Source organism: Sturnira hondurensis, unplaced genomic scaffold (genome assembly GCF_014824575.4).
Source record: "Sturnira hondurensis isolate 20B ecotype Veracruz unplaced genomic scaffold, ASM1482457v3 Scaffold0001509, whole genome shotgun sequence".
Taxonomy (NCBI): Eukaryota; Metazoa; Chordata; class Mammalia; order Chiroptera; family Phyllostomidae; genus Sturnira; species Sturnira hondurensis.
Window position 1 is genome coordinate 3,607,129 of NW_028074140.1, and position 14,921 is coordinate 3,622,049.

Below are 14,921 nucleotides of genomic sequence, written 5' to 3' on the forward strand. Positions count from 1 at the left end.
TAGAGAAATGCCAAGGCAACCAGGCATTAGAAAGGCAAGGTTCCAGACAGAAGGGAATCAAATATGGGGAGTTGACACTGTGCAAACCATTTTTGTCATAGTGGCACCTGCAATACTTGGCAAATACGGAAAGGCTGAGAATATGGGAACAGGTCCACAAATAAGAATGAGAGCAGCTAGCAGTGACTCTGGCAATTTCCCAGGACTAAAGAGGCAAAAATTGGAGTCTAGGACTGTGAAGATAGGACTTAAGGGACTATAATCCAGAGGGAAGAAAAATGTGGAGAATTAGCTTTGTACTGGTTTTTCCCCAAATGCATTGCCAAATATATAAACTTCACAGGTAAACTGGTAAGAAGGTAAGCAGAAAACGTTTGAAAGGCAAAATGAAGTTTTTAACAGTCTCACTGTGCCAGAAAAAAAAATCAAAGGTTAGACTCTTCCAAAGAGTTAAGACACTAGTAAACAACCCAGGATCTCTGTTGAAACTCCAAAAGAGAGTTATATAGTTGACCCTTGAACAGCACAGGTTTGAACTGAACAAATCCAATTATATGTGGATTTTTTCCTGTAAATACAGTTGTTGCCTTGTGTGTGGCTGTTTCACACCCACAGATTCAACCAACTGATGATTGAAAACATGACTTTTAAACCATGGTTGGGAATCTGTAGACGTGGAGGGCCAATTGCATTGTTGTAAGCCATTCCTTATAAGGGACTTCAGCACGAGAGTATTCTGGTGTCCACTGGGGCCTTCGAGCCAATCTGCTCTGGGTACCAAGGGCTGACTGCTATTGTCTGTGGAGACAAAGTTGTATGTGAATTTTCACCTAGGGTGGGGGGTTGGTGTCTCTAATCCTCATGCTGTTCAAAAGTCAGTAAATATATAAGGGAGAGCGTGAACCAAGAATAGACAAAGGTTTTATGAAAAATATAATCGAGACTGGTGTCAGCACAGCCTCTAGTTTGATGGAGGTAGTCCGCCTTCACTTTAACCACAAGATAAAGTGATCTATCTCTGGAGGAAGGTGTACTCAAGATCTTCAACAGTTTTTCATACACAATGTATCATATTTTAATCAAAATTTACCAGGCATGAAAAAAAAAACTCAAGGGGGAAGTAAGAACACATACTAGAAAAAGTAACATGGATAATTCTTTGCCACCTGAAATAACATTGATATTTAAATCTTACAAGTGTTACCTAAAAGCAAAATTAGAGGATAATCCAAGATTCAAAGTATCTCATGACAAAGTCATTCTAATAATATAAGGGTGATTTAAAAGACAAAATCTCATTAGTATCACTTACCACATTAACAAAAAGAAGGAAAAGATGCAGGGAGAAAAATGATGGCATCCCCTATCATTTCAGGATAGAACCCTTAGCAAGCTTGAATAAAAGAAAAGATCTTTAGTTTGATTTATTTAATTATAGTAAAATCATACTTTACTGTGAAATATTGAACATCTTCCTTACAAGACAAGGAACAAGACAAGAATGCCCAGTATCATCATTTCTTGTCAACATTTCAATGGAAGTCTTAGCCAGTGCAGTATGGTATGATAATGAAGTCATGAAGATTAGAATGAAAGAAAGAAATATGTCATTATTCATAAGTAACACCACCTTCCTGGGTACATTTCTGCATGATGGCAGAACAACATGGAGTCCAAGTAAAGCATAGAAAAAGAGTCTTAATTCAACACATAGGAACTATCTGAAGAGAAATATTAACTATAAAAAATAAAAAAAAACTAGAACTTAAATGTATAATACATGAATAAAAACTTTCCGAGAGTGGTTTTACTAGCACAGCGTAGATGACAAAGGTTAGTGAACTTGAGGGCAGATAAGTAAATATTCTATAACCTGAAAGAGCATAAAAATGATTTTTTAAATGAACAAAGGTTCAAAAATCTGTGTAAAATGATATAAAAGAAGTGAAATGTGAGTCACAGAAATGTAACGGTAAGAATTGAACAAAAATATTTGAAGTAATAATAGCTAAAAATTATCAAATTGGGTAAAAAAACATTTATATACCGGTACTAGTTCAGTGTACTTAGCAAGATAAATACAAAGGAAATCATACCTAACAACATTATAAAATGTTTAAAACAAGAATTAAAGAAAAAATCTGCAAAGTTCCCAGGAAAAAAAGGAAGGCACCATTAACTATAGGGGAACAATGGTATAAATGATTGTTGATATTTCACCATAGATAATAAGGGTCAGAATGCAAATCCTTTAAAACCATGGTTGTAATAAAGACATTTTTAGGTAAAAGCTAAGAGAGTTTATCTCCAGGAGACCCACAATATAAGAAAGACAAAGGATACTTTTTTTAGGATGAAAAAAAATGTCATCAGATAGAAACTCACTCATATGTATCTATCAGGAAAGAATGAGGCACAATAAAAAATTGTAAATAAGTGGGAAACTAAAAACCTTGTTTTTCTTTCTGCAATTTACTTAAAAGACAACTCATGACTTGAAGTAAAAAAATATCATAAACTAGATTTTATGAGGCAAATAGAAGCAAAAGATGTGACAATAAAGGCACAAAGTGAAAGAGAACTGTGAATAAAATGATTCCATTTTATTGTGATAGCTTTTGTGAAATGGTAGGTAAGAAATGTAGAAGATGGAGTGTTAAGTGTTAGGTGTAACATGTGAAGTGGTAAAATAGTGGCCAAAATATACATGAATTAAGGATTTATAGGTTAGCTTGATAGCAACCACTAAGAAAATAATATGAGGTAAAGACATCAGTGGAGTAAATAAAATAAAATTTTAATAAAATTTATTGTCTCAGAATAAAGAAGAAAAGATACAATAGTGAAAAAAAGAAAAAAACAAAAGTAAGTACAATGAAAAATAAATATTAAGATGCAGGACTCAATCCTAATTATGTCAAAAATTACATTAAATATAAATAAGCTAAACACTCCAGATAATAGGCAGGGAGTACCAGAGAGCACTTTTTAGGAAAGAACTCAATTATATATCTCCTACAAGAGGTGCACTTTAAATACACATACACAAATAAGTTGAAACTAAAGGTTAGAAAACCATATAACTTGCCAACAGAAAGAATAACAAATGTTGCTCTATCAATATGAGACAAAAGAGACTTCAATATTAGGTGTATTAAAAGAGATAAAGAGGAACATTTCATAATGATAAAATGGACAAGTCATCACGTGAGATGACCTTTCTTAAAATGTATGCACCTAACAAAATACTTCAAAATTCATAAAGCAAAAATGACAGAATTCAAGAGAGAAATAGACAAATTCAAAAAATAGTTGAAGGATATAACACTGTATCTCAATAACCAATAGGTCAAGTAGATTAAAAAACTAAAAAGCACACAGAAAACCTGAACATACTATCAATCACTTTGATTGAATGAAATTTCCTCACCCTGATCAAAGACATCTACAAAATATCTACCCAGAACATTATACTTGAGGGTTAAAGGCTGATTATTTTCCTGGCATTTAAGAGAAAGGAAAGAATGTTCATTTTAGCCATTTCTATTAAAAATTGTTCTGGAGGTCCTAACCAGTACAGTAAGGGAAGAAAAATGATTAAAAGGCATCAAGTTTGAAAGGAAGAAATGAAACTTTTTCTAATCACAAATGATATGATTGTGTTCAGAGAAAATCCTAAGAACTCTACCACCCACCCCCCAAAAAAAATCCTGTTAAAAAATCCACCATAATTCAAATGCTAACTTTGTTGTAAATATTATGCTTATCAATAAAGCTTTATGATATTGGTAATTAACCATATGTGAAGCTAGATAATAATGAAAAATCAGATGTTGCTGTCTGTTTATGAAGCTGATATTAGCAGAAATTCCTTAAGGCACTCAAAGAGCAACTTCAAAGAATTATAGATTTAATTTATACCCTCCACACATTCAAATGTATCTGATGCAGCTGCAAACTTCAGTAAGTTATAAATCTGAAAACTCTTCACACTGATATTTTACAGAATATGTTCTACATATTGCTAGATCCATGAGAGGCTAGAAGCATAAAAAAGGAGAAGAAGGTTATATGATTCGACAAACTGAAAACTAGTTGGTAGATTTAATTAAGAAAACTGATTTCTTCAACATAGGTCTTCATGAAGAAATGTATATTGTGAATGCACAGTGAAGGCATGACATGTGTCTCAGAAAACAGTTTGTTTCTCCTTTCCTCACACACCCAATACTTATGACACTAGGTGTGTTGGTTTTATTTCACACCAAGCAGTTCTCTGCAACATCAGCTGGGCATCCTGCAATTCGGCTCAGTTCTGACACTAACCAGAGTCAGTGCAGACCCCACTGGTTAAGGTCTCAGTCCTACAAAACTGCTCAGAAGAAGTAGGCCCCCAGTTGATCTCCAACTTCTGTCCAGCTCAGCTGCAGACTGGAGGTTCCCATGACCCCACTCCTTGGATTTGATCATTTGCTAGAATAGCTCACTCCACTCAGAGAAATACATACTTAGCAGTTTACTATATAACAAAAGCACGATGAAAGATAGATAAACACCTGGATAGGGAGACACAGGAGGAAGTCTGGAAGGGTTCCAAGTGCAGGAGCTTCTGTCCCTGTAGAGTGGCGGTGTGCCACCCTCCTGCCACATGAAGGTGTTCACCAATCTAGAAGCTCCCAGACCCTTTGCTGTGTAGGCTTCATCATTCAGGCATGAACAATGACTATGTTCATTTCCAGCCTTCCTACAGAGAACAGGGCATGGGGGCTGAAAGGTTCAAGCTTCCAGGCAAGGCTTGGTGTACCTGGTGACTAGGCCCATCCAGGAGCCCACCAAGAGTCACCTCATTAGAACCAAAGTTGTTTCTATCACCCAGGACATTTCAAAGGACTTAGAAGCATACTACCAGATGCTCCTATCAGTCAGAAGTTACAAAAGTCTGAGGATCTCTGTGTCAGTAACCGGGTCAAAGACTAAATATTAGAACAACAGATTCTCTTAGCACCTCTGTTTACAAGGGTTTTAGAAACTGTGTTCACGGAGGTAGGAACAGAGAAAACTATAGATGTACTTCTTATTATTTCCCAACATATAATATTTTCCAAATATATTTAGCCATGGAAAGCAACTTTCTTTATGCACTTGGACTTAGGAGTATGTTCTGCTATATGCATTCCTGGAAATGCTACTTTGAGCCATATACGAAAGAATAGTATTGAGGATTTTCTTAGTTATCCTCTTTGGGGAACTAATTTTAATTTTGCATCCAGCTACACCTGGAGCCCTTCTGATGACTGGTCAGGACTGCAACTAACAGCAAAGTGAAGGCTGGACTAGCAGAGCTTTCTCATCTGTATGGTGATATAGTATAGGGGGAGAGAGATGAGACATTTGGAACTTTCTGCCCTTGCACAAAATCTTTCTCTACCATGACATCTGCCACCACCAAACAATTCTTCAGCCAGGATCTCAGTGCCCAGAACCTGAAGCTTCACTTCCTGTCACCAGTCTTATGTTGGCCTGCATTTTAATCCTCAGCCTTACTGTCTTCTTTTCCTCAAGGCATGTGGCTGTCTGATTTAGTGGGTGTCAGAGACAAACATATCTGGAAGGGGCCACTGTACATAAATGATAGCAAAAGTACCAGCAAAGAGCATTAAAGCAATTACCTTGGATAGGAAATTACAAGTGTTAAGGCAGCTTGAGGTCAGTGGAAATCTCCACTGTATTTCACAGGCTTTGAGGCTTACTATTGCTCGGTGGGAGTATTGTGATAGTAAAGGCATAATATAAGCCTAGGTCCTTTAAATGCTATTAATTAGATTTGCCATAGAAGAATTGTGAAATTAGAACTGTTGTACTCTCAATTATGATTTAATTGCATTAAGATGACAAAATTTTTGTTTTACAATGACAGTTCAAGACAATCAATAGAAAGAGATGCTCTGAATATAAAAATTGTTTTATATTCAACTGTCAGAAAAGTATAACATACCAGTTGAAGGATTGGCTATCATAATATATATGATTCCATGAGCTATGTGTACACAATCACATGCACAGACAAGAATGTTTATTTTCACATATGAAGGGACACTGAAATTAGGTTCCTATTCTTTTTCTAAGTACAATTTTTTCATTGTCACCCAAGGATATGTTTTTATTGATGAGAAAGAGAGCGAAAGAGAAATATTGTTATAGGAGAGACACATCAGTGGCTTATATGCACTCCAACCTGGGATCAAACCTGCAACCTAAGTATGTGCCCTGACTGGGGATCGAACCTACAGCCTTTTGACATATGGAGCAGGATGATGTTCTAACCAACTGAGCCACCCAGGCAGGGTTGCAAACTAGTTTTATGTAGTTAAATTTAAAAGGGCTAATGAATAAATTTTAATATGATTTCTGAAACTTATAAGCACCTTATAATTTGTTATAAAAGCAAGAGGGAGAAATTATAACTCCTCAGCATTTGTCTCCTAAAACTGTTTAAAAGAAATTTACAATGTTGGCCTCTATTCCAAAAAAAATTGATAGCTTAAAAATTAACGGAACTTTAAAAATACTGTGTCCCTGATGCTTTGCTAATCAGTACAATGCTTGTCAGCTTTAGTTCAAAATAATAGAGCAAAATAAGGTATTCCATTGAGGAAGTAGCATAAAGGCAGCCACTAGAACAATACAAACCCTCCTAAATATGAAAAGAAATACTCAGCTGCTAGCAGGAAGGGAAAAAGGTAGGAAGGAAGAGAACAAGACCAAGGGAAACAGTCCACTTGAGGAGAACTTAGGTGTATGTGTGCATCTGTGTGTGAGGGAAGGAATGAGTGTATGTTTGTGAGACCATGAATGTCTGTGTGTAGGAAGATAACCTCATAAAGACTCAATTTTCCCCTAGTTAATTTCTGAATGTCACATGACCTTATAAAACAATCAGTAATCTTTATTTCTCTGGTGTTGAGCTAGTTGATTTAAATGACCACATGGAAAAATAAATACAGTAAAATCCTGATAAAAGAGAGCAACACACATATTAGGGGCAAGAGAATCTTACCCCACCTGACTGTAAATGTATTAAAGTCATTATAATTAAACCAAGTTGGTATTGGCTTATTGGTAAAAAAAAAAAGATTGAAAGTCTAGAAATAGAATGACTTGTTTATGAAAATCTAATATATGATAAAAGGTTTCAACTTTAGTCAGCATAGAAAAGACCTTTATTTTATTTATTTTTTTAAATATATTTTATTGATTATACCATTACAGTTGTTCTATTCCCCCCCTTCATTCCCCTCCACCCGCACCCTCCCTCCCCCACCATTCTCCCCCCCTTAGTTTATAACCACGTGTCTCAAGTTCTTTAGATTCTATATTTCCCCTACTATTCTCGCCCTCCCCCCTATCTATTTTCTACCTACCATCTATGCTATTTTCTGTGCCTCCTCCCCCCTTCTCCCCCTCCCACCCCCCTATTTCTAACCCTCCATGTGTTCTTCATTTCTATGGTTCCACTCCTGATCTAGCTGTCCTCTTGGTTTGCTTTTGTTTTAGGTGTGGTTGTTAATAACTGTGTGTTTGCTGTCCTTTCACTGTTCATATTTTTCATCTTCTTTTTCTTATATAAGTCCCTTTAGCATTTCATATAATAAGGGCTTGGTGATGATGAACTCCTTGAACTTGACCTTATCTGAGAAGCACTTTATCTGTCCTTCCATTCTAAATGAAAGTTTTGCTGGATAAAGCAATCTTGGCTGTAGGTCTTTGGATTTCATGACTTGGAATACTTCTTTCCAGCCCCTTCTTGCCTGTAAGGTCTCTTTTGAGAAATCCGCTGACAGTCTGATGGGTACTCCTTTGTAGGTGACTGTCCCCTTATCCCTTGCTGCTTCTAGGATTCTCTCCTTCATTTTGGTCTTGGCTAATGTAATTATGATGTGCCTTGGTGTGTTCCTTCTTGGGTCCAACTTCTTTGGGACTCTCTGAGCTTCCTGGATTTCCTGGAAGTCTATTTCCTTTGCCAGACTGGGGAAGTTCTCCTTTATTATTTGTTCAAATACGTTTTCCACTCGTGGCTGTTTCTTTCCCCCTTCTGGTACCCCTATAATCCGGATGTTGGAACGTTTAAAGATGTCCTGGAGGTTCCTAAGCCTCTCCTCATTTTTTTGAATTCTCATTTCTTCATTCCTTTCTGGTGGGATGTTTTGTTCTTCCTTCTGGTCCATTCCATTGATTTGAGTCCCAGTTTCCTTTCCATCACTATTGGTTTCCTGTGCATCTCCCTTCATTTCAATTAGTTTAGCCTTCATATGTTCCTCTAATTTGTGACTATAATCTACCAGTTCTGTGAGCATCCTGTTAAACAGTGTCTTGAATTATGCTTCTGAGAGGCTGGCAATTTCTCGGTCGCTTAGAGTTATTGGCTCTGGGACTTTGAGTTCTTCTTGCACCATCTTTTGGGCTGTTTGTGCCTGTTCCGTAGCAGGATCAGAGCCCTAAAGTGTTCACTAGAACAGGGCAACTAAGTTGCTGGGTTGTGACGTTGTATGTGGGGGCGGGGTCAAAGAGGGACAATGGCTACCTGTCTACCGCCTGCCGCCTTGGCCCCGGTGCCACAGCTTCCACCGTCACCAGGCCACAAGTTTCGTTCCACTGCAGGCGAGTGTGCCACCGCCGTCAGCCCTCCACCACTGGGTTCGCCCCCTGGGGCCTGTGTGGTCTGTCTCACTGTGCGCGAATGTGCGACCGAGGTCAGTCTGCCCCACACCCTGACTGGTTCCGGGCTGCCTGCGAGTCTAGGTCGGGGGATCTGTCCTGCCCGACCCTGCTCCGCTGCTGGCTCCGCCTCTCTTACCATCCCAGTTGATAGGTTCGTAGTTGTTGGACTTCCGTATAATTCCGTTTTCTGGTCTTTGGGTGTGTCCTAGTTCTCCAAACCTTTGTTGTGTTCAAACTTGGTTGTGGGAGAAGGCACAGTGTTTCCACCTATGCCTCCATCTTGGCGGAAGTCCGAAAAGACCTTTAAATGAATGATTTGGGTGCAGTATTATTTGTAGTAGCAAAAGAGTAGGCATAACTTGAGTGTTCTTTAAGAGGGTAGTGTTTGAATAAGCCAGGGTATATTCTTAGAATGGAATACTATGTAACCATACGAGAAAAATAACGAAAGTTTCTGTATAATTGCTCTTTAGAGTATATTAAGTTATAAGAGCAGAAAGCAGATAGGGAGAAGGAGGCAAGTGTACATGTATAATTCGATCTGTCTGAAGGCTTGAGAACCATGGGAGCTGATGGTATAAATCCCAGTCCAAGTCCAAAAGTTGGAGAAGTGGGACACCACTGGTATAAGGGGCCATCCAAGTCCAAAGGACCACAGTCCCGGAGCACAGATGTCAAAGGTCAGGAGAAGGTGGCTATCCGAGCTTAAACAGAGAACGAACTCTCCCTTCCTCAGCCATTTAGTTCTCTCTGGGCTCTTGATGGATTGGTGATGCTTACCCACATTGATGAGGGAGATGTTGATTCAGCCTCCTGATCCAAATACTGACCTCCTCTGGGATCGCTCTCACAGACGCACTCAGTAATAGTCTTACCAGATGCCTGGTCATCCCTTAGCCCAGTCGAGTTGACAGAAAACGGAATATCATGGCCGGTATGAACTTTTACCCTCACAGTGGCCGAAAACTGGGTGGCGTGGTGGCATCTGGGGACATTGATGCAGAGTCACACTTCTCACCCTACTTGCCACTTCCCGACTTAGATGTTCCCTTTTCAAGAAGTGTCTTATGAAAAAAAAGATAGTAGGTAAAAATTAAAGAAGTGTGGATAAAGAAAATCTGTCAAATAAGAAACACCAAAAGTCTAATTAAACTCCAGTTAATAATTCCATAAAATCTTGGCCTTTGTAACTCCATATTTTTACTGTGAAAATGAAATAATGAGCTCTATATGTGAAACATTACCAAAAAAGAGTAGAGACCAGGTCAATTTTATTAATTGTTGTAAATTACCAAATCCATTTGTTGCACAAAATATGTCAACTCGGTAAACAACTTTGTTTTCCAGAATGGCTTAGTCTATTTAGCTTTAAGGTGGGCATAGTCATAATATGATGGTAATTAAATATACATTTACAGCTAATTGGCTGTGTGTTCCTGCATTCATCCCAGATAAGTGAAGGAAGAGATTGGTAGACTGAGAATCTGTCCTTCTGGGAGTAAGAGTGGTGAAGAGGGAGAAAAGGGGGCTAATACATATGGTATGCATGTTCTAAATGCTAGAGACAAGTTTGGATGTCTTGGGAGGAAGTATTTATTTTCTTATACTTCTATCAGTAGCTTAACTAGGGACTGGCTTAGCCTTTGGGTTTAGGAAATGCTAACAACCATTGAACTATAAACATGGCCCCTTCTAACAAGGCTACTTTCTCACCCAGGAAGCTGCATTTGGGGGCAGTTACATAGGCATCCCCCGCGATGCACTTCTCTCCCCTGACTCTGTGTGTACAGGTGCAAGGGAGCAGGGAGTCCCTCTTGGAGACTTTTGTGAGATGAAGGTAGTTCATTTTTACCCACTGAAACAGTTCCTTACTTAGGATAAATGCTCAGGAAACTGCGTGTGCTTAAACCAATCTGACTTTGCCTTTCACCATGTGATACTTGGAGCTGGTGTGTCGGTGTGCTGTTTGCCTCACAGGAATGTTAGATTCTTTTACATATATTATCTTATTTTAATCTCTAGTCTAAGGTAAACATTGATATCCTCATTTTATAAACAAGGGAATGTACACAAAATTTAACAACCTTTCATGGGGAAAAATGCCAACAGACTCGAAATAGAAGGAAATTTTCTAAACCTGATTAAGGTAATATACCATGACTTAGGGCTAACATTATGCTTTTTTTTTTTCTAATCCTCATCGAAGGACATTCTTCCATTGCTGTTAGGGAGAGAGGAAGGGAGAGAGACAGAAACATCAATGTGAGAGAGAAACATTGATTGGTTGCCTCCTTGTATGTGCCCTGACTGGGGATCAAACCCACAACATGTGCCCTCACCCGGAATCAAAACTGTGACCTTTCAGTCCATGAGGCAATGCTCCAACCAACTGAGCCACACTGGCCAGGGTGCTAACCTCGTACTTGGTAGTGAAAGACTGAAAGTTGCTCTCTCAAAATGGAAATGTGGTGATGATTTCTAATCTCACCATTTCTAGTCAGCATTTTACTAGAGATTTCCCATTAGTACTAAAAGGAGAAGAAATAGAAGTAAAATTGTCTGCATATAAAGACGATATAATTGCCTATGTTGAAAATCCTTAAGAATTTCCAAAAAGCTACAGGAATTAACAGATAAGTTTAGCAATGTCTCAGAAAGCAAGTTCAATACTGAAAAACCAATCATATCTTCATCTTACTACTATGGTAGGCAGAATAATGGCCTCCTCAAGATATCCACCCCCTAATCCTTGGAAGTTATAAATATGTTACCCTATATGGCCAAAATGATTTTGCAGAGATGATGGAAGATTATTCTGGATTATCTGGGGGGACAATTCTAATCCCATTCTAAAGTGGGATTAAGATATAAATCCACTCTGAGTCTTTAAAAGTAAAGAATCTTTTCCGAATGTTGTCGGAGAGATGAAAAAAGTAAGAAAGATCAAAGAGATGCAACGTGAATTATTCCTATGGTAGAGGAAGGGGGAAACGGAAGAAATGTGAGCAACCTCTAAAAGCTGAACAGAACAAGAGAATGGGCTCTCCTCTAGATTCCCCCAGAAAAATGCAGCCCTACTGACACGTGACATAAGCCCTGAGAGACGTACGCTGTTGGACTTCTGACCTGCAGAAATATGTAACACAATAAATGTTGTTTTAAGTCACTGACATTTGGTAATATGTTACATCAGCAGTAAAAATATTTTATCGGTAACAATGAAAAAAATAAAAAGCAATATAATTTATAGTAGCATAAAGAATATGCAATATTATACCAAGGGATTGAATTTAACAACATATATCTAGAACCTGCTATGGAAATCTACAAAATATTGCTGAGAGAAATTAAAGACCTAAATGAATGGAGATAGATTCTGTGTTCATGGATCAGACTTGATTGACAATTGAAATTAAAAAATAATAACACTTAGAGTGGCTATAATCAAAAACATAAATAACTTTAAAATGTGTAAGGATTTTAGGTTAAAAGCTAAAACATTTCTGAGTGAAATTAGAGAATATCTAAATAAATGGGAATATATATATTTCTTAAACTAGGAGTATCAATTTACTAAATTACCTGATCTCCACAGTGATCCCAGGATTGGGATGGAAGCAGGATCTCTGGTAGATACTGACAAGTTGATTCTAAAATTCCTATAGAAATACAAAGATTCTAGAATAGCCAAAATAATTTTGAAGAGAACAAAACTGGATAACTCTGGTGGGGGCAGAAATGGAGACAACTGTACTTGAACAATAAAAAAATAGAAAAAGAAAAAAAGACTCTTTTCATCTATATCCTTTCTCTTTGCCTCCCTTTCCTATCCTCTGTTTTTCTCTCATCTTCTTTATTGTTGTTGAATAAAACACATAATCCAATAGAAAAAAAACAGAACTAAGGGATTTTATCAATAATTTACACACCTCAATTATAAGAAGAAAAACAACCTGTTAGGGGTTGAGTTGTGTATACTCAGAGGGTGTGTTGAGGTCCTAACTCCCCATACCTAAAAATGTGACCCTCTTTGAAAATAGGGTCACTGCAAAGGTCTTAGCTGAGATTGAGGTTACACTGGTATATGGTGAGCCTTCGATCTGATATGACTGACGTTCTTATAAAAAGAGGAGAAAAGACACAGACACTGAGGGGACAGTTCTGTGTGGTAACAGGGCAGAGATTGAAGTGCGTTCAGCTGTAAACGAAGGAATGACATGGATTACCTACAAATTAACAGAAGCTAGAAACAGAAAAATAATTCTTTTCTTGTTTTAAAACTCATTTATTTATTTTTCAATATAGTTTATTGATTATGGTATTATAGTTGTCTCATTTCCCCCCTTTATTCCCCTCTACCCTGCACACCTTCTCCCACCCACATTCTCCCCTTTTAGTTCATGTCTATGTGTCATATTTATAAGTTCTTTGGCTTCTACATTTCCTGTACTATTCTTGCCCTTCCCCTGTCTATTTTCTACCTACCATCTATGCTACTTATTCTCTGTACCGTCTATGCTACTTATTCTCTGTACCTTTCCCCCTCTCTCCTCCTCCCACTCCCTTGATTCTTCTACAGCTTAGAAGGATTCTTCCTTATAGATTTCAGAGGGACTGTGGCCCTGCCAACACCTTGATTTTGGACTTTCAGCCAAACTGTGAGACAAAAAGTTCTTTTATTTTAAACTACCCAGTTAGTGGTACCTTCTTATGGCAGCACTTGGAAACTTTGGGATTGGCCAAAGACTTGCTTACATTTTTTTCTATACAATGGCTCTTGTAGTGTTTAGTTGTCTGTAACTTCATTCAAAACAATTTGGTTAGATTATATTCTGACTGCTGTCATATCAGCATACATTTAGAAAAAATAACAAAATTTACGAAATTTTGTGCAGTCATTTTAATATTGAAGATAGAAGGTGTATAACATTTTTGGCATATTATGCTTTGTTATTTCAAGAAAGGTAAAAACACAACTGAAATGAAAAAAAAGATTTGTGCAGCGTATGAAGAAAGTGCTATGACTGATCAAACATGTCAAAAGTGGTTTGAGAAGTTTCTTGGTACTGTTGATATTTTGACCAAATTATTCTTGGCTGTGGGGCTGTCTTATATAGTGGAAGATGTTTAGCAGCACCCCTGGCCTCTACCCACTAGAAGCCAAAAATCAAAGATAGCTGACATACTCAAAATATCTAAATCAATAAAGTTTTAGATTGAAAAATGAAAAATGTGGCCTTTATTTTACAGAAAAAAAACATAATGAACTTTTTAGCCAACCTAATAGTGTATAACCCAACAATAAAAAGGCCAAAATCAAAGACATATACAAATGCCTAATTAAGCACATGAAAAGTTGCTAAAAATTATTAGTCATTGGGGAAATGCAAATTAAACTACAGTGAGAAACCACCATACACTCACTAGAATAATGAAAATTTGAGTATTATCAAAGATGTAGTGATAATAGAATTCTCACACATTGCTGGTTCGAATGCCAAATTTTGCAGTCACTTGGAACAACAATGTGATAGTATCTTACAATAGTAAATATACATATACCACATAATTGAGCAATACTAGTTTTTGTATTTACCTAAAAGAAGAATTTATGCATACACACACACAAATTCTTCTGAAATGCACCTTCAATTGTAATAACTCCAAACTGAAAAACAACTGCAAAAACTGAAAATAAACTGCCCATCAGTTGCTTTATGGGTGTAAGGATATGTGGTAGAGCTACACTGTGGAATGATCATCAGCAATACAAAGGAATGAACTATGGATTCACACAACAATGTGGGTGATTATCAAATGCATTACACTAAGTGGGAGACCCAGACATAAAACCCACATGCTGTATGGTTTCTTTCTCTTTTTTTTATTTGATTACTGTTCAAGTATAGTTTTCTGTCTTATATTCCCAGCTCTGCCTACCCCCCCAGTGCTCCCCACCTCCCTCCCATTTCCACCCCCCCACCTTAGTTATTGTCCATGTGTCCTTTATACTTGTTCATGTGAGTCCTTCTCCTTTTCCCCTATGATTCTTTCCCCTCTCCCCTCTGGACCCTGTCAGCCTGTTCCGTATTTGAGTGTCACTGGTCATATTTTGCTTGCTTGTTTGTTTTGTTGTTTAGCTTCCTGTTAAAGGTGAGATCATATGGCATTTGTCTTTCACTGTCTGGCTTATTTCACTCAGC